The sequence below is a fragment of the Numida meleagris genome, chromosome Z (genome assembly GCF_002078875.1).
Source record: "Numida meleagris isolate 19003 breed g44 Domestic line chromosome Z, NumMel1.0, whole genome shotgun sequence".
In the NCBI taxonomy this organism is placed as follows: domain Eukaryota; kingdom Metazoa; phylum Chordata; class Aves; order Galliformes; family Numididae; genus Numida; species Numida meleagris.
In genome coordinates this window covers 11482379-11503639 of record NC_034438.1, presented here as the reverse complement: position 1 = coordinate 11503639, position 21261 = coordinate 11482379, and the positions used below count along the sequence as shown (strand labels likewise).

The 21261-nt window shown below is 37.0% G+C and overlaps 1 protein-coding gene and 1 long non-coding RNA gene across 6 annotated transcripts in view; one reads left to right on the top strand and one right to left on the bottom strand.

The window, feature by feature from the left end:
* Window positions 1-10658, bottom strand: part of NIPBL (NIPBL, cohesin loading factor) — a 163540-nt gene extending 152882 nt beyond the window's left edge. For 4 of the 5 annotated variants that reach the window (XM_021379385.1, XM_021379388.1, XM_021379387.1 and 1 more), the window contains exon 1: window positions 1076-1438. The gene's annotated coding sequence lies outside the window, so the exon portion shown is untranslated. Of the gene's footprint in view, window positions 1-1075; window positions 1439-8869; window positions 9022-10564 lie in introns of those variants that run through there. The other variant, XM_021379383.1, reaches the window with a different exon arrangement.
* On the top strand, window positions 23-3406 carry LOC110389277. Its single transcript, XR_002433106.1, has 2 exons — window positions 23-859; window positions 995-3406. It is a non-coding gene; the product is annotated as an uncharacterized LOC110389277 (long non-coding RNA).

Below are 21261 nucleotides of genomic sequence, written 5' to 3'. Positions count from 1 at the left end.
CGAGGGGCCGCCGCTCCGTCCGTGTGAGCGGGCGCGGGAGGGTGGAGGAGGGGGCGGCCCGGGCACGGTGAGTCGGTACCGAGCGGAGGGGTGGGGGGAAGAGGAGGGGGGAAAGGATCCTGTGTGTGTCTCTCTCGCTCCCTCTCAGAACAAAATGCCGACCGGAAGTGCAGCTGCAGGAATGACTCCCTCCACCGGCGCCAAACACCAACAGCCTCCCCCTTCCCTTCGCCGCCGCCTCCTCGCCCGCTCGCTCAGCCAGCGCCGCTTCCGCCGCCGCTCCGCGCCGCTCCCTCCCAGCGCCGCCGAACAGCGCCTGGCGGCGGGCGCGGCCCGCTCCGTGCGCGGCGCTCCCCTTGCCCAGCCCTCCGCCTGCCGCCGGGGCTCCTTGTTTCCTTTTCCTTTCCCTGCTGGTGTGCGGAAAGAGACCGGAGTTCGCGCTCAGGCCTGCGCTGAAAGGAAGGCACCCAGCGATTTGTGAAGAAGTGGCCGTTGAAAAAAAAATACATGTTTTGGGTTTCTTTATCGCTTTCCTTAAGGATGGTGGGGAGGACTGCAAGTGACCGCAAAATGCCACCTCGCAGGAGGCAGACGTAAAAAGGAGCCGTGTGAGGAGGCCACCAAGGCGGCAGCCCCCTCCGCCCCAGCGAGTGGGTTGCGGCAGCCCTGAAACACCGCTGGAGTTACTGTTACCGTTACTGTCCGCTTCTGCGTTTTAAAGAGACTGTGTCGCAGGATCTGAAACACCGAATGCTGAAAGCGTTGCCGGGGCCGGGGATTTCCAGGCGGACTTCACGAAACGGAGTGGCTTTATAAACAAGAATTTTAGACGAGCATGGGGGCAACTACAAATGCTAAGGTGAAGGGTCTTCCGCTGGAAGCTGTTGCTCCCCGCCCTCTCCCAGATTTACTGGAAATATTTGAATTGTGGGTTGCGAAGGACCAGCTTGGAGCATGTCATCCTCTAAAAGATTTTCTGTTTTTCTCTACGCAGGTAAAACTGAATAAACATGCACAGAATAATAGCGAAGAAGCATTTACATCTAATGAATTCACCGTATATTTTCATACTCACTTCTTTTATGAACTTCTCAGTACTTGGACAGAAATCCTTCTATATTCTTGCTCATCTATGGAATTCAGGATTCGGCCATACAATTGGACACAGCAAGATGTAAATGTCCTGTGACATATAAACACACCCTTTCAGTTCTGGATGGATATTATTTGCACAAAGATATAATATCTTACACCAAACCACTTGAATCTCTCTAAGTCTTAACGGTTTCCTGAGTAGTTCTCTATCTTTAAGGCAGATTTGAAGTCCAGCTCTCAAGCTTAACTATTAAATTCATTATGTTGGATTAATCAAAGTTTGTTTTACAAGTGTATTTGTTTGAAAGTACACAAATGAAGGTGGCACTGGAGAACACCCTAATTCAGTTCTTCTATCTAATGGCTATATGCTCATGTAAGTTTAAAGGAAACAGAGTAAACCAGATTCTGAAAGAAATGTATTATATGCCTGTGTTATAAGTCAATATAAAAGGTCCCAATCCTACAACTGTTTATGTATGTATAATTTCAAATTATCCATTTGAAATAATTAGTGTAGCAGATGAAGCATGTTCATAAACCTTCATGCTTAAATTTAATACAGTGCAACTCTGTAAGACAAGGGGGAAAATATCTGAGCTGAAGTTTCAAAATCTACCTATTTCGAGGCCACATATGTGTATTATGTAGACTAACCTGTAAATTCAAAGGAAAATTTGATGCCAAAAAGGATAAGGCTGGTGCAGGAATGTTACTTCAATCAACTTCCAACCTACTGTAAATAATTCATGTTGTTGGAGAGTTTATATGATTTTATTAATTCTTAAAATGATTTTTTTTCTTAATGAATTTACTATGTAAATAAAATGTAAATACTCCGATTTTGTTTTTCAAAAGCCAGGTGTCTTCCGTATCAAATATGGTTTAGGCTTTAGGTTCATGTAAGATACACCTACTTGACTATTTTGCTTCTGTCAGAATTTTCCTGTGAAAATGTCACTGGCAATATTTTAGGCTTTTATAATCCTTTTTAACTAAAGGAATTTCTGGAAGTGGCTATTTTGTTTAAATACTATGATGTCACTACCTACACAAGAAAACAACTAATTCATTAGTTGTTTTAGAAGGTGTTATTGTAACACATATGAGTAAATGAGAACTTTTTCCTTAAGGAAAATGAAACCATTAAATATGTTCAATTCTATTAGATATTACTGTAATCCACTTTTAAAAATGATTCCTCAGCTGCATTCAGACAAGTATTCCTGTATTCCTTTTGTCTTCAAAGGTCTACTCACAACAAATAATTGTGTAATGAAAGCTCACTAGTTCCTAAAAATATTTCAGTACATATCGGTTATATCTCTTTTTACGTGAAATGGACACAAAACAAGGTAAAAACAAGTACTTCTGAATATTATCAGAAAGCATAGCAAAAGATAGTTTAAACCTTATTTCTGCTCCAGGCCTTAGTCATGGGGTGGAGGTAGTCCTAATCTGTAGGGGAGGAGCTATGCCGTCATACAACCGTGACTGTGGCACATTAAGGAATGTACACTGCACTAAACAAAGCTGGTGGCAGTGTAGAGCAGGGCAAGGCTCTTCAAATTCCACTGAGAAGTCCACACCTATATAGTTGTGAAAACGAACAGCAAATTTCAGGGTAAAGCTTTAGCGCTTAATCTACTCCCTTTGAAGTCAAGAGAGAATGTGTTTTATTTTTTCTCTAAACAAATGATTGGGCTGGCATAAATATGAAGTATTTGCACAGCCAGTTATTCTGAGACTCATTTCTTGTTCTTTAAAGAGAACATATAATTCAGTAATTTTAATGTAACTTTAAAAGGCAGGAATTAAAGACCTTCATGCAGACAGCACTGTTCTCAAAACATATTTTTCAAACACTTTCCACCAAAATATGTACCATTCTTGGTGCTTTTTATGGCTTTCTGCTTGCAAAGACAGAATGTTTGTGTACACTGTTTAAAACAGTGGAGAGGAATCCTTACCCTCTTCATTCTGATGTTAACATTCCTGACAGTTACATGTTTTTATTCAGATTCATAAATTATAGACAGTATGTAATATTATAGTAAAAACACACCTAGAACCAATGTTTTCTTAAAAGTTGCTTGTTGATATTTGATTTTTTTTCTCTAGAATGAATAAAAAATGTATTGTACTTCTCCACATTTTGCTTTTTTAAAGGCTGGTATAACATGTCATTGCATGTCATGTTAAGTAATTAATGGAATGCACAAACATTATTATATTTACCTGTTAGTAATTTATAGACAGTATGTATTTCTGGGCAGATTTTTTTTTAAATAAAAGTGTTTATTGTTCTTGTTTTGTTGTTGTTGTTTTTTTAATAAATGGCTTTGAACAACCTGATCTAGTGGAAGGTGTCTCTGCTTATGACAGGGAGGTTGGAACTAGGTGATCTTTCAGGTTCCTTTCAACCTAAGCCACTCCATGACTCCATGATTCTATGACTGTAAATTTTTCAAGTAGTTGAAAGAAACTTTCCTACAAAATGTTGATAATTCATTATGTGAAAGCAATATGTAAATGTCTGCTATCATCCTACATTCAAGTACTCAAATTGTCAGAAAAATGCTGTTAAGGCTGGACTACAACGTTGAGTAGGATTAATGTAAATATGAATGCAGCATGCAAAGTAACACAAAGTTACATTCTTTGCATTAACTTTAGTTCACAGGAGCAAATAATAGCACCACTTAATTCGCTGGGGAATACTCATCTTGAGAGGTAAGCAGTCTGAATGTCAGATAAAGACTTCAGTGACGCAGGTAAAATAAAAACCCAAGGAAGCATGCAGACTGAGGTGTAAAATATTTATATGAGTACTTGCTGCAAGTTTACTACCCAATGGTCATTGCTTTCTTTTTTTTCCTCTTTGGCAAGCCAGACAGAGGTAACCGTTTTTTTCCCCTTGCTCCAAATATCTAGCATAAATTGTTAACAAGAGTGTCATGACATGAAATACTACTACTACTTTTTTTTCTAAGTTACAAAATTGCACAGTCTATACTACATTAATGTGCTTCTGATTGTATAGGGATAGGATATGAATTCTATGGCAGATATATCTTTTGAAACATACATGCAAAAAAAAAACCAAAACAGTTTTCTATGATGGAAAACTGATAGAAGATTTAACCCTAGTATTTTCATCTGAACGTTATGGTCAGTTTCTGATTGTTCAAAGCACTTGAGATTCTGAATAACTCAGATGTTATTAAATACAGATAATGTATAACATGTAATTTAGACTATAAAATGTAAGAATAAAAGATACTTTAACACAGAAAAGGAGATCAGTGATGTATTACTCTGCTGAATAAGTAGGCTATCCCAGAACTGTTGTATAAGGGTCATAAGAACAGACAAAACAAAAGCTGTTATTGTAAGGATGATTAGTTACTGTACATTGTCACTGTAAGAAATCTGAAACCTGGAGAAAGAGGATCCTTTGGCACTTTCCTCTGGATATACATCACCATAGGTGAACCTCAGAAAGGAAGAAGTGCCATTCCTACTACAACTGAACTTCCTAAAACATCTTTAAAAATTCTTTGCAAATTCAGTGAAGGCCAGTATGGACTACTTTCAGAGAAAAGGATGAAAACATTCAAGCAAGATTTTTTTAATTTTTACTTTTTTTTTTTTTTTTTTTTTCAGGTGTAAAGGGAAGTCAATATAGCTCCATGGCCAGCAAGTGAATGTGGACATTCGTCTTCTGGCAAAGGACAGAAGTTAAAAATTGGCCTAGAGGACTGTTGTGTTCAGCACAAGCTGAAAGCCACACTTGCATGGATTAAAGAAATGTGAGAACATCATATCATGCTTAAAATGCCTTACCACTCCCTTTTTAATGAACTTGCCCGTAAAAAGAAGATTTAAGAGAGATTATTATCTAAATCACGTGTTTTAAAAGAGCTCTTGGGCTTAGGCCTCTAAGAACTGCTCCTACAAAACAATGGAGAAATTTCCATTCCTCAGATAGTGAAGTGCTCACAATCTCAGCCAACATATTAAAGGGATACATATAAACTAATAGGTTAAACATGCCTGGGACTGTTGTCTGGTATTAAGGCTACTAACTGCATAATGTCTCATGCCTGTATTATTAAACTCCTAATGATTCAAAATAATACAGTCACATGCATCTACTGCCCATTGGTGACGGTTCCTGACTCACACTAATTTCCAAACTGTGCCCAGGAATTGTCTGGGAGAGTGCAAGCTAGTATGCTTTTAGCATGTGCCAAAGTCTGTTTAAACACTAACATACAATTCTTAGACAAATTATTTCCCGAGTTTCTGAACACTTTGTGGTGGTTCCATTTACAAAACATTTTAGAGACACAGCTAATGCAGTCTCCTTGGAGTGATGAGCTAGAATAAAGGCAAGTAACTGTGGTCCCCCAACTATAGATAAATCGCCTTAATATTTCCAATTAATTCTTTATTGAAACAATCATCCAGTATTTTATCAGCAAAACCTCACAAAATAAAATTGATTGGAATCTGGCAATCATGTTAGATATTAGCTCATGTGAAGGCATCTTAAACAGTCCTGTATGGTGGCTAAAAAAGCCTTCTAAGCTGAAGCACATTCCTTTCTAGGGATCTTGCAGCTTTTATGAAGGGATATCACAGAACGGAAACAGAACATTGCACATTGTGCAATAAAATGAAGAAAGAGAATTTCTACACCCCTTTAAATTATGGATGTTAACATCAATTTGAAATGAAAATAACTTGTAAAATGTAATTGCTGTTTTTAAGCTAAACACAGAAAAGGAATACAGATAAATAAAACATCACTGGGTATTTTCTGAATGCTGACTATTCCTCTTCCAAATTCCTTTTCCAAGGTAGGAAAAAAAAAAAAAAGATGACTCAATTTTGTAACTGAACATTTATTAGCAGCTTGATTCCCAGTGTGGCCACAGGGACAAACATCAGTTCATCTGCTCTGTCAGCACTTCAGAAGACATGTGGGTGCTTCATTAGTGGCCCAGAAAGCAGTATTAGTTTGTCACAGATTTAAGTTCTCACTGACTTCCAGTGTTGTATATTCTAAAGCAGAAAGCCTTTATTTAGTGTTTATTTCAATTATCGGTAGTGATAATAGATGGTCCAGAAAACTGAATTATTGACTGGGATAAGCTGCCTAGACTTTTACAGTGCAATTACCTACAGATAAATGTCTCTGCCTAGGTGATGCAACTCTGGTGCAGAAAAAAAAAAAAGACTGAGAGAAGAATGTATTTTTTAGAAATGGTTAACATGGAATTTTCAAATACCCATAGCTAAAAAATCTAGTCACAACAATCTAGTTATGAAAAAATGTACTTTTTTGCATAACAATGCAATTAAATTCCAAATTTCAATGTTAATAATTTTGCTTTTGCCCTCCTACTGCTTTAAATAATCTACAAGACTTCCTTTAGGTTCCCTAAACATAATTCATATCCTTGTAGATAAGAACAGCATAGAAAATCTTGGCATAAGAGGTACATGCTATGAGAAATGAGGATAAGCATGTATGGTTATCTTAAAGGTTATAGATAAGCGGAAATTATTTACAAATCTTAACTACAATGAAAGAGCATCAGTATGTATAGCATTGTTAATTATGTTAATTTATAGTTTTAAGTTACTACTGAACATTTTGAAAAGTTGTCTACTTTCTCTGCTGAATTCCTCATAAAGATTGCAATCCTGTGTAAGTATCATACTCATATGAAAGAAGACAATCTGGCCGTCCAAAGAGGCTATAAAATATATCCTTTTGCTTGGGTATTTTCATATAGATTTTATTCCATTAGGATAGCCTGTTATCCATAATACTATTGTTAGATATAACATATTACAGCTAACGGTCACAGATAGTGCTTTTTAAAATCATTATAAGAAGCAGTTAAACTTTCACAAACAAGAACAGCCTCCACCAAAGCATGGGTACGTCACCATATAAAACAAAGGCACGTACAGGTGGCACATGTGTTGAATGTTGAATATTTTGAGGATTTGCGTGTGTGAGAAAAAAAAGATGTAAAATGCCATGGGAACAGGTGCAGACACAGAACCCTACACACCAGCATGACCAAGCACCAAGAGTGTAGCTCTAAGTAAAGGGAGAGAAATTCAAGATGACTGTCAACCAAAAAGGACCTGAGATTCTGAGTGAAATTTTCCATTGGTTCTAGTGGACAGGAGCATAGGTACAATCTTTGTAAACAATATGCATCAAAATATCTGATGCCACCATATATTTCTTCTGACAGACAATCAACTAATCAAAGAATGTGCCAGCAGATTTCCAGCTTTAATCACAGCTGCCTTCTAAATAGATCCATAAATAATAATAGCCTGTCAGAATTCAAAATATGAATTTTCCAAACAAGAAAATATATACACATGCCCCACAAGATACTCGTTATACTTCCATCCACTAGATATTTTCCTGAAGCTACTAATTACTTTCTATGGTTCAAGTTCTGTTTCCCTTCATTTCCAGAGTAAAATCAGTCCTTTGCTTTATTTCAGGATACACTTGTGACCACTCTCTTCTGGCCAAAGTTCTGGTTTCTCCTGCATTTCCTTAGGTAATGCTTATCTTTTCTCTGCCATCAGACTGTGTGCTCCCAAATGTACTGGAGTGTTTCCTCTCTCTAGCTCCCAATGATAGGGGCAACATATAAAAGCCTTTATTCACCTTCTTTTCCTATTTTGACTTTTCTCACTGGCAAAAATAATCCAAAATCTAAATTGGATTTAGATTAAAGAATCCACTGGCTTAAGACAGATTTTTTTCTACAAGTAATCATCTTACTGCTTTTATTTTTTCTAGTACTTATGTTTGCAGGCTGGTTAAATGCCCACAGAGACAAAAGAAGAATGTATTTTGTCTTTGAGAAGGTAAATATAAAATTCATTTTGGTGGGTATGTCACTTTGATTCTATTTTGCCTTGCAGAATTCACACAGAAAATCTGTGTTAAAATAATGTTTGGATAAAAATGTCAGTTAAATAGGGGATAATCTGTTCGTAAAGAGATTAAGTGTAAAACTTACATTAAAAAAATAATATTTAAAATATAGCATACCATAAAAGTACTTACATGAAAACACCATTTCAGAAAAATTGTTATAAATGTGTATTTGAAAATACGGTCTTTCTATTTACAATTTTTTTCACACCTAGTTTCAGAATCCTCACTTAAATTACTCAGAATAAATGTTTCATTTCTTTTTTTATTTAAAATGTAAATGTCGTGCTATGTTTACAGTTTTCTGCAAAGAACTTAACATGTTACTTATACTATGGAAACTCCTGGGTCTCTGGAATCTTCAGAAGTATTCGAGTTGATTGTCCAGCCTAGGAGCATGCTAAATAGAGACGTACAGGCTACTTTTGGTCACTTTATTTCCTAAATCTTCTCATTTATACCAGTTAGAACTTGAAAACAGAAAAAATCCTATTCCTATGTTGTTGATAATTAACCCAAAAACGTAACACGAGCTATGGGAGGAGTGTCATATAAGCATTTTGTGGTCTATCCCTAAGGCTTTTGTTCCATTATTGTGGATAATGATGAACTTCTACAATGTGAATTTAGTATAAAACTGCAAAATGCTCAAACATTCAAGATCTATCAATCTAATTATCCTTAGCAGTTACTTACATATATTTGTGTGTGTTTCTTAGTCCTCATTTAATAATTTTCCCTCCCAAAACTAATAACAAATGTGTACATTTAAATGAAGGTTTTTCTTACCAGGCCTCTACCAGTTTTGCCCTCTTCTAAAAGCAGATCAGAGATGTCTACGTGAGACTTCTGTATGGATGGGACTCTTCACGTGTAATAGATATAATTTGTCCAGTTCCCCAAAATTTCATTGAAAATGCTACATACTGATGCCAAAATGCCTGAAATAGAAAATTTCACATGTAATTTCAGGGAAGTTACAGAGCAATAATAATCTGGTAATAGAAATAAAATTACATGCCTAGGTAGCTATAGAATTATAGCTATTTCCTGGCTTTAGGAATGTTTTCTTCTCACTGGCAAAGACTTAAAGGCCAAGTTCTTGCAACTGAGTAAGCACCAAGGAAGAAGTTACTGTTCAATTAATCTAATAGATTTTCCGCAGTATACACACTTCCCTTTGATTGCAAAAATATACTGCAGCCTTTTTGTTAATTAAATGCTATTTTTGGTTATGTGCTAATTTAGAGCTCAAGAAAGGTTCTGGTTTGCTAGTGTAGTAGACTGAAATCCACTTATCCATGAAAACAAACAGAGCAGGAACAATGATTAATGCAAACTTCCCTGTGCTGCCTTGCTGCTGTGCCCCAAAGGGACCACCATTACAGTTATAATGCAGTCCAATCTCTTGTATGTGGACTCCATGCACTTAGCATGATGGTATTACTGCTTATACTGCTCAGCTGGCACATAACATTGGATAGACAAGACATGTTCTTATGAACTATGGAACTATAAAAGAGAAAATAAAATGCAAGCTAAAAAAAGAAAAGTCAGGGGGAAGAAGGAGGTGCTTCTCAAAGAGCAGATCCCTCCTATTCACCTCACTCTAGGCTCCTAGTTTGTTTATTCTGTGTGGTTTTGATTTGCTTTTAAGTTTCAGAGATTCTCAGAGGAAGTGGGCTTGGCATTTTATAGCTGCCTGGGAAGCACTGCACATGCTTATGATCCTACAGAAATACTTTCAGTATGATGGAAAGCTCTCATGTTTATCGCTAATAGCTGCTCTTACAGCAGCTACTTCACGACCATTTTAAGCACCCTCCGCTTCTTTCCATTTAGGCGCAGATCAAAGGACACGGTTCCTTACTTCCTTGACAAATTCTTATTATGGGCCTCCGAATCAAAGGCTCCACGGTATAACCTCTTAGGAGCGAAAAGCATTTCGTGTACAAGCTGACGTTTTAAATAGATCCCAGAGCACACCACAAGCGTTTCAAAACCACTCCAGGGGTGTAAGCCAGAGCGCGGAGGACTCCTGGCGCCGAGCACAGCCCGGGCGCTGCCCGCGGTGGCTTGCAGTGCTCCCGGCGCTCCGACACTCGGAGCGGCAGCCGGTCCAGTGACTCCTGTCCAGGCTCAGGACTCCGAAAAGCCGAGCCTCTCTGTTACACTGCTGCCGCTGAACAGCTTGCGGCTCAGTACACCACGTTACCGTATTTTCACTACAGAAAGCCGCGGGGCTCCTGGCGGAGCGGCACCCCGGGCTGTCCCGTGGTGGCTGCTGCCGCCCTTTTGTCACTTCAAGCCCCACTCCCGCCTCCGCTCCCCTGCCCTCCCTTTCTCCTTTTCTCCCGGTGCCGCTCAGGTAACCGGGCCGGTTACGAGAAGCGGGTAAGGAGGGAAACTCCGTCGATGCTGCAGGAAGAAATCAAAGCCGACCTAAAAGCTCCTAAAACGCCCTGCCAGCCCCAAACACGCTACCGGGTGCCGCCGCGCCTCCTCCCTCAAACCGGGCTGCGACACCGACCGGCGGCGGAGCGGGACGCGCCCACGCGCCGGAGGGCACAGAGGAGCCTCAGAATTTTACCTCAGCGTCACTGGTTTTAACTCACACATCTCCTCCTCGTGATTTATAGTGGCCATTTCTGCCTCTCCTTCTGAAATTTTACATCGAATTTCACAGTGAATTTTACGACGAATAACAAAGAATGTGGAAGTAGACTCCCCCCTCCCCGGGTAATGGAACAGCGCGATGGGTTCCTCCGCGCCGACGCTGCACCTTAACTCCTTCTTTGCCAAATCCAAACGCCCTTTGTGAAGGGTTGCTTCTTCCAAAGAAATAGTTCGGGTCTTGACTCTGTCATACTTCAACACCTCACAGAGATTGTGAGAGCACTCTCCCATGGACAGTGGGAAGTGTGGAAAATGATTGCACACTCTTCAGATAGACTTGAATGCCATTAGATAAAGTCATGCATTGTGTTTTCTTCTCATGAAGTTTTGTAGAGATGAGTGGCAATGCTTAAATATTAGTTGGTTAGACATCTTTTTACATTTCTTTTTCACACGTTTCGGTGTAAATTTCCACAGCCCCACTTGGCACCCACCTTCCGCCGCTCGGTGATCCCCCTGTCCCCAGAGGACGCATGGAAGGCTTCTCTCAGGTGGGCTCACTCACCTCCTGGAAACAACATTTTGCCTCTTGAGCCATAGCTGGAGACATGGAGATGTCCCAGCCTGAGGCCTGGGGTCCTACACTGTAGTTCTTAATTTAAACATTTGAGTATCCATGGTAAGATGGTGCAGATTTTGATGTATGGTCTTTCACAAGGACCACTTCTGAGAAATTACAAAAAAAAATTATACTAAACACAGTTACATTTTAAAATGATGTATGGTGAGGGGTCAGTTAGATCAGATTTCTGTTTCTTCAGCCATTCCTCCATTTCTCTATTCCTGTTTCCCCTCAACTTCAAGTGGCAATTCAATCCCTCAAAAAGCTTCAAATAAATAATTTTCAAGTAAAGCATTTGAAAATCCTATTGACTTCATTTCTGCTCTCAGCCTCGTCAGTCTCTTGGCTGTATTGAACACTAGAAGCCCCATTTCTATTCCTCAGTCTCTCCTCCAGGGGCCAGAGCACTGCCTCTCTCTTGTATTTTCCCTGACTTTAATGGTTGCAATTAAATTTTTTCCTCTTGCTATTTTCCTTCTATGACATCTTTTTCTGGGTCAGTGTTTCTTCTGTGGGACACTCTATTTTCCATTTCATTCTCTAATTCCCACATGATACTATTCTCAACAATACTGTTTTCATGAAAAAATACGGGCATATAGCTTGAAGTAAGTGCAGAGGAAAATTTTACATTTTCTCCAGGTTATTAAGATTGTTAGGCATGTGTTGGTAGTGGCGAACATGTGGAAAGAGTCCTGGTAAAGGAACTTCTGAAAGTTCGTGTCTCCTGCACTCATGTGGGAGAGCTTTTTCCAGAAGCTTCCAGAGCTGTATGAATGGAAGTACATACTGCAGCTCCCAGAGTGCGTAAGGCCAAGCAAGGTTAGTTCCTTGTACTGCTGTCTGACAGTTCATGAATACTAGTATCATATTTCCTATAACAAACTAAGCATTAGGATATTTAAATGTACTACAGCTTTATAATTTCTTGTCTGAAATGGGTTTTTGGACATTTGGTTTATATTTTAACATTTGGCCTAGTTTCCTAATCTAGAAGGCACACATGGTGCACAACTGCAACCACAGCCCTTAACAGTAAAAAGAGAAGGAAACGATTTTGCAAAATAACAATAAATTGCAAGACTTTGATTAATACAGTGCATATGAGAAATATTTGCTTTTTCTTAGAGAACTTGTGCAAGTTTTTTTAAAATGTGCAATTGAGGGTGTTGTATTCACGCACAATCTTGTTGTTTGCTTCTCTTTAGTCAAATGTTGTCCTTTTCCTTTCCATATGGAGAAGTCTTGGGAGCGCTGGGAACTCCTCAAGTTGTGAAGTTATGGCTGATTCTGTTGCACTCCTGATCTCCTCTGCAGTGAGACTCCAGAGAGGACCTCTTATCTCTCCTACTATAGCCCCTCAGGTGTTGTGATATTTTATTTGATTTTTGGTAAAAATCCACGGCTTATTTTTCTTCTTTCTTTTCTGGGTTCAGCCTTCATCTTTTCAGAACATGCATAACCCTTCCCTGTAGTAAGCATCTTGGTGTCTTTTTTATTGCTATCTCAGTGTCTCTATACTAATGTTTTTTATTATTTTTTATTTACAATGCCCAAAACCAAATGTCCCTCATGGCATTTGTCAGCAGCTATCTAATTCTCACATCAACAAATTCAGTATTAGAATTGTATTTGCAAGAAATGTATTTAGATATGGAAATACATAGCTAGGTCTAAAAAAGGACACAGGTCTATCTTATTAAGAGCTGAGGAACAAATGACATGCTTTAGTAGTTTAATTCTGGTCTGGAAAATACATGAGAATACCCTAGCCACAGTAAATTTTTCTGAATTACCACATCCTTTTAATGTCCCTGAAAGTATCAATAGGAATTTTACATTTTAGCTCTATTTGATGTAAAATTTGTACAGCAACCCATTTTTTTCCTTCGTTACTTTAATAGGGTTATTGCTTTACAGATGCAATAAGAGGATCTTTGATTTTTTTCCCCAAGAACGTTTTTCTAGTGTTTTCTTCTCGTCTTTATTTCAAAGATTGAGAAAATTATGTATAGTTGTTTGATTTCCCCGAAATAATCAGGTCAGCATGTGATGCTATTCACAGGAGCAGAATTAACAGAAAGCAACCGCCTTAACTGCTGGTCCACAGCCAATTCTCAGTCCTCAATGCTTCACGTTTCCTTCCCACTAGGTGGTGATATAGGAAAAGCTCTGGCTCCCGCATTTGTAGGACAACAGGTTAATCTCCCATGAGCTAGCGGAAAGCAATACGTTCACTCTTGCATAGTCTTTTAGACATCTGTGTGCAATTAAAAGTACTCTCAATCAGAATTTTTCTCCTGTTTTGTAGACCGAGCTGAATATGGTAAGATTAGGAAGAAAGTTGAATTTTGGAGAGTTTTAGTCTGAATTATTCATGTGTAAATATGCGTGGTGATACTAATATGCAAAACTTATTACAACACATAGGAGCAATATTTTGGAAAATTATTTTAGAAAATTATTTAGAAAATTATTTTAGAAATGTGACATTGTAAGCTCCCCCAGTCAATGTCTTTTGTCTAACTGAGAAGAATGGTTTATTTCAATACATAGCAATCATACAGCATGAATGTCTGTGTGAAAGGCCTCAGTGATAACTGGAGAGAGTAGTGTCTGGAACTACTTGAGTTTCAGGGACTTAGATACGTAAAGACTGAAGCAGAAACTGAAGCTATGAATACATTTAGAAGAACAAGCATTTGTGACAAGAAATACAAGGTATATCATTAGGCAACTGGATATTACATAGTTATGCAAAAGTAACAGTACATACTGTAAATAACTGGTAATGATTCAAAATCTTACACTTGTTTCATGTGGAACATTGTTCTCTTAAATGTAGAAATGAAAAACTCATTCACTTTAGAGGTTTGTAAGTGTGGGTTACATACAAAAGATTTGCTCCACAGCTCTCACTTCCCACTAGTCCTCCTGCTTCTTCCTCTCATTTCCTACATGTTATTTAAGTAGTTATTCTCAGCCTTGGTACATCTATAAGGGCGAGGGTAATCTGAGTTGCAGCCTACACTCTGGAAAGCATAAGATATGGTATACTGGAGTATTGAATTATAAGTTTAGAATGGAAAGTTTTTGGTTTTGGTTTTTTTCTGGAGGGGAGGGGTGGGGCACAGAAGGACCACCTTGCATCTAAGTAAATCAACCAAATAGAGGAAAAACCTCAGAATACAAACTGACATTGAAATTATCATAGAAAAAGGGTACTTTTAAAATATTCGTCTCTGAGACCTGGATATCATTCACAATATTTTCTAAAAAAAATAAATATGAGAAATTTTACAAAACACTGGCAAGAACATTTCAGATGCTTCTTAGAAGTAGTTCAGTGTCTCTGAAATAGGGGATCAGGCTTTATTCCTTCACTGGTTAAAAAAAGGAATCTGAATCCTGTCAACCACATAATGGAAACATTAATTTCCTTCATATTTCTTAAGGCTTCACGAGTATCTAATATTTATGCTATTACATCAGAGTTTAAGAAATATTTTTCTTTATAATATTGTTAATGATAAGTAGATAATAAATTTATAAATTAGTTGGAGAATGAATTAAATATTTTAATATCTTGATAGTAGCTAACTGATTTCAAAATGTTAAACAATTTCAGATATTAAAATTGGAGAGAAAACTAAAGAACAGTAAATATCAAATCAGTTGTGTTTTTATGGTATTGCAATCACTGAAAATTAGACTGTGTGAAAGACTCATTTTGATAGAAGAGTAGACTTTGTATTATTGTAGCGGCACAAAATGCTGCACAGAATACTTTATTTTTTTAATATGCTTCTGTCTGAAAATCAGTGGATGTCTCATTCCAGAATTAGATATACACACAAAATTACTGTTGAATTTTAATTAACATTTTCTATAGATTACGGAACTTCTATAGAGTTCTATAGCTACTGTTGACCAGATTTTAGAAGGTTCATTAATCATTGATAAGTTAGATATTTTTACAGAAAGACAAAATTGATTGCTCAGAAAGGGTAACTAATCAAACAGTAGCTTCGCTAACCGCACTGAACATTTTAAATTGAGCTTTGCTGCTCTGCTTATCAGCATCCAGTTTTGTTTTCTGAAACAAAAGGAAAAGTTGAAAGTGTCCTGGTACAAGTTGTTGCTGTTAGAAATAGACAGGAGGGAAGACATTTTAGGAGAGAAGAGGTTTCCCTGTATGGATGATTTTGTTATTAGTATGAATATTTACACCAGATATGAACACCATCTCTCTCAGCCTTAGCACTTTGGAACTTCCCTTGATTTCCTTGAAAGTAACTTGGTTATCCTTCATCACATTCTATCATATCTCTTATGATTTCAAAAATGTCCTCTTCACAACATTGATAATTATTATCTTATCTTAAGGTACATCTTTCTGGGGAAATTTGTAAGTATTTTTCTTCCACATTTTTGCCCTGAGCAGGACCAGATGACATGGTGATTACACCTGCATCCTGCCTACACTGTAGTTGCCATTCTTACAGATATCATTAGAGCTACATTAGTGGAAGGAAAACAAATAAACAAACAAACAAAAAAAGAAAAAACAAAAAAACTCCATGCAGATATTTCTTTAAGACTGTGTAGAAATTCCATCTGCTGGAATTTCTACATGTTATTTCATTCTCTCTTATAGACTGAAGCAAGTTTTCAGAAATCAGCTTCTACAGAATGGCTATGTCCACTTTGCTCTAGGAGCACATGTATTTTTAGCACGTTTTTCTAATGCCTTACTTGGTTCCCACAGTCATTGCAGATTTTAATCAAAAGTTGCTGCCTTCATCTTTACAACATAACATGGGCTTGCATTTAAGAAAGACAACTGGATACCCTCTATGTAAGAAGTATATTATCATTCCACAGTCTCATCACTGTTGAAAATGATTTCTGGAACTATAGTTTTGGATTCTAGATTTCCAAATTTGAAACAGACAAACTTAACATAGGAATAAAAAAATGTAACAGTAAGTGTATAGCCGGGAAGTTAACAAAGTATTAAAGCAACAGCGTTATGAAAGTAGTCAGCTTAGCAAAGAAGTGATTTTTTTCCAGCTTTTGATTATGTGTTCCAGCCACCACCAAGTCTGGGCTTGTGCCAGGAGCCAGCTGAAATGTGCAAATACATTTAATATGTGGAATAATATAACAAAGGGCATAGGAGCATTCTGAGCAAGCTAGAGATGATATTTTGTAATGCAATATGTAACAGAAAAATGAAGAGCTGAGGTACACCTAGAGTGGCCCAAAAGATCAATGAAATGTGATGTGCCTCTAAAGAATCAAGTTTTTACTTCCTCTTACACCATTATTTTATCCATGTGTTCATTTTTTGTGTGCTTTATTATTGTTCCTACTAGTTTGTTTGGGAGGAACCACAGACTTTCTCGGCTGTGGTTCTAGTAGTAGTGGGAAAATAATAACAATAATCTTACTTGATGATGACTATGTTGTGAGTGTGGGAGCTTTACAAGATGAAAAAAGAGAAACATTTTATAATTGTATCTTGAAATAAAAAAAAAGCAATATCATTGCAATTAAAAGGGTAGAAATAATGACTTTAGACAAAAAATTGCAGAGAGGAACTGAGAACCAAGTCTTAGTCAACCACATTTAGTGCTGAAATTATTAATTAAAACAATGCTTAAAATTCTGGTTATGTATCATAACAGATAGGCATAGTAAATACTGACACTCAGAACTAACAACTAGTTAATGACCTTCTGCAATGTGATTTGAGTCTTAAAAAATGGGAACTGCACATTCTTAATGTATTCTTATAAATTCTGTAAATACAACCATGAAATGATTGTTCTCATACTGTGGCTATTCTGTTTTACATGTGGTTGGCTATTTGCATGAGTAAATAACTCTTGTAACAAGTTTCTGTCTTAGCATATGCCATTGTGCACATAATCACTTTTTAAATCAATCTGTAATATCTGATTATTTATTGATCGTACAGTGTCTTCAGTGACACACATTCTTTATTTCCATTTTGAATCAAATCACTTATTTTCTATTACTGTTGTGTAGCCTTGACATATTATTTCCCTCTCTCTCTTCTTTTTTTTTTTTTTTTCCCAAATAAAGAGGAAGAAATGGATTGCACTGCAGATAAAGATATCTGCATCTATCTATAAAATAACTGTGTCACTGCTTCTGTGATATTGCTCAGCTGGACACTGTAAAAAGGACATTCTTTGTTTCAGACCCAGCCACTTTTGTCTGATGTACAGCTTGGAAATTTCTTCCAAGAAATGTTGTGGCTTGAGCAATTTCAAATATCTGGGAACTATACAATATCAGTTTTCTAGTTAGAAACATATTGTTTCCTGAAAGAGAGCGACATCTGTGCTACTGATTCATTTGTGTCTGATTTTCAAGCCTTTATGTGCCTTCCAGTCCTTCAACATTAGCCTCCCCTCTGTCCTTTCAGTATTTCTCGACACTGTTGGAATTATCACCTTCTGTTCCTTAATCTCTGGTATACCAATCTTCCTTTTTTTCCATTTCAGCTACTTTCTTGTTTCCTGAGCTGAAGTATGAATCTGTCTTCTAATCTTCATTCCTGATTGTTGAAAAATCTAGTGAGCTTGTATGAAAGTGAATATACCTGTTGTTTGTAGCAGTAATTTGTTAGGATAGAGTGCCAGCAAATTTCACTGACAAATATGAAAGTGAGAACCTTCTCCACTCTTAGTTTAGATAAACAGCTAAGGATTGGATGAGAAAGAATGCAAAAGTAGAATTACTGAGCAGGTGATTCTTTTAATTTTTTTTTCTCAGATTTTTAAAATTATCTCTTTTTAAACATGCAGAGTACTCTTAAAAAAAATCATTTTCTGTTTTCTCTCGTTAGTTTGTGAACATTTCATCACGAGATCTGACATCTGTGAATCTTTAAGGCTATAATCAAAATATTAAAGACAGAATAAAATCTGGATGTTTTTCTCTTACGGAATGTAAAAGATTTATGTAACAAAAGAGAAACTATTTTTTTAAAAAAGCTATTGCTATGAATTTGATGAACTCATATTGATGTTACTATACGAGATAAATCTTATTTGTACAGACCATTATATTATTCGAACTTTGGTGTGGGGAAACACTTACTTTAGTGTTCACTATAAAATTTGTAATCTTCAGAGAAACTTACTCTTTCAAAGAAACTTCGTTATGATTTATTTACACTCCTAATTTGTGCAGGATTCTGCAAATATGGTTTTAAGCTGATGAAATTTCATAATAACAAAGTGTCAGAAATAGGTAAAAGACATTAAAAATTGTCTTAAAGCATCATATAGAGTCTATGCTGTACCCCACCAGCTTGCTGCCAAGTATATTCTTGCCCCTACTTGTCAGTTGTGCCCATCCCACATCAGTCTTCCTGGTTTATCAAAGATGTGCCTTAGATCACAGAATGAATTACTGCAAACCGTGTTCATCATCAGTGACTCACTAGAGAGATTAAATATGGTTATATTCTTTCTTGCAAACTTACGTTGGAACTAGAGCCAAAAACACAGCTCTTCTGCTTTTAAGATTGCAGTGCAATTTTTTTTTCTGCTTTACTAATGGTCAGTCATTAAGATAAAACTTAATCTTACATCTGACTTGATTTTGTAGATTTAAAATCAAAGAATCAAAAAGAATTGAAAGGAAACTCATTTAGTCAGTTGTCTTACCCAAAGGCAAGATCTAATCTACCACAACACCTGTCCTTAAAACTTCAGCAACAAACATTCGACTCCATCTACTCCCATCTATTCCAGAATTTAACTACCACTGTGTAAAAATGTTGGGCACATTTTCTCTAAAGTTTAAATTAGATCTTTCTTCCAGCAGAATGAACTGTTATATTTTCCTTCATCTAGAGCAAACACTGTTGTGCCCCTTTATATTTTTAAATATACTTCTCATATCTGAACATAGTTCTGATAGTTTCCTCAAGAATTTCTTCTTACGGCTGAACAGTGTGCAGATTACTGTACTATTGTTATTAAATCATATTATTGAATAGAAATTTTCATTAATAATTCATTAAACAAGCCATACAAATAAATACATTAAAATAAAAAATACATTAAATTAAATTCAAATTAAGGTGCACTTTCCACAAAATGTATGTTCTAATTTATGTTAATAAAGGAAATACCTTATGAAAACAGAAGTTAAAACAACCCTCAGTAAGAGCCAATGGGCTTAAAAGGTTTTCTTTTTTCTTAAGGGAAATTAGATGAAAGTGTAAGGAGGCCTTTGAAACTATACCTAACAATCTCTTCATTGGTGCTGATATATTTTGCAATTACAGATCAACAAAACAACTTGAAATTTTTAAAAAATATCTTCCAAGGTAAGAACACTGTAATAATATATTTTCATGTTGGAATAGGCATTTGGTTATGGGCTTATAACGACATTACCTTAACTTAACACTGACATTAGTGAAATATTGAAAAATTTTGCATTTAACATTTGCTTCAGATGAGTTAAAAAAATTTTATTAAAAAAATAAAGCTCTATAACTCTTAATAAAAATGTTTTTGTCAATAATTTGTTCTAGTGCTAGAGTTTGCCAGGTTCTAAAAAACACTCTAACATATTGTGCTGTTTGGAAATCTAGTCAGTAAAGCATCCATTTGTGCAGCAAGAATAAAATCAGATTAAGTTTCTAACAACTGTCCCAAGTTTAATTAAATTCAATTTAATAGGAACTGATCTGAGTTTATATTTTACTTACAAACCACCATCTTAAGACATTTCCTCTAATGATGTATACTTACACACGCAAAAAAGAAATCAAAATAAAGGAGGAGCCACTATAGATGTTACTACCTAATTAAGATGATGATCTGTTTGGACTGTCCTGATTTCATAGGCTAAGCCTCATGACTGAAGTATGAACAGGGAATAGTAAGTCTTATTAGGAAGGAAAGACAGGATATAAATATTGTCCAATAAACAAACGCAATATTTAGATGCTTAAATGTCCTGAGTAATATGTAGGAACATGGCTATAGTATTTGAAACTGGTAAAGGGAAAACTGGAGTATTTTGTTCAATTTTGATCATTGTATTTCAAGAAAGTTGGGGACAAATGGAGAAAGCTTATAAAGAATCAGTGAGAAAAATCCTGGAAAACAGGCCATGCTTAACTACTTTGAATGAATGCACACTGTGTGTACTCCCTTTGATAAATGAAAATGAAGATCTAGCCTCCTTAGATGTGAAGGCTGAGGTACTTAACAAGTTACTTGTCTCAGTCTTCACAGCCAGTCAGGCTTCTCACAAATCCCTGAACTTTTAAGCGGGGGTTGGGGGAGCGAAATCCCCCCTCCAATGAAAGAGCAGAGCAAGTCTGAGATCACCTCATGAGACTGAATGTGTACAAACCTATGCAGCTCAAAAACATACATCCCAAGGTTCTGAAGGAACTGGTTGATGTGGTTGCCAAGCTGTTTTCTGTTATACTTGAAAAGTTGTGTCTGTCAGGCAAAGTCCCAGTGACTGAAAAAAGGGTAAAATCACTCACATATTCAAGAAAGGGAAGAAGGAAGATCCGGGGATCTACAGGCTGGTGAATCTCAGCAGAGGGACATGAACAGACTCGAAAAGTGGGCACATGAGAATCTAATGAGATTTAGCATGGCAAAATGCAAGGTGTTGCACTTGAATAGAGGCAGTCCAGATATGAGTAAAGACTGGGAGAAGGATTCCTTGAGAGCAGCCCTGTGGAGAAGAACTTGGAGGTTCTGATGGACAAAAAGCTGGACATGAGCCGGCAGTATACTCTAGCAGCCTGGAAGACCAGCAGTATCCTGGGATACATCAAAAGAGGGATGGCTTGCAGGGAGTGGGAGGGGATTGTCCCCTTCTACTCTGGCCTCATGAGGACCCATCTGGAGTACTGTGTCCAGGCCTG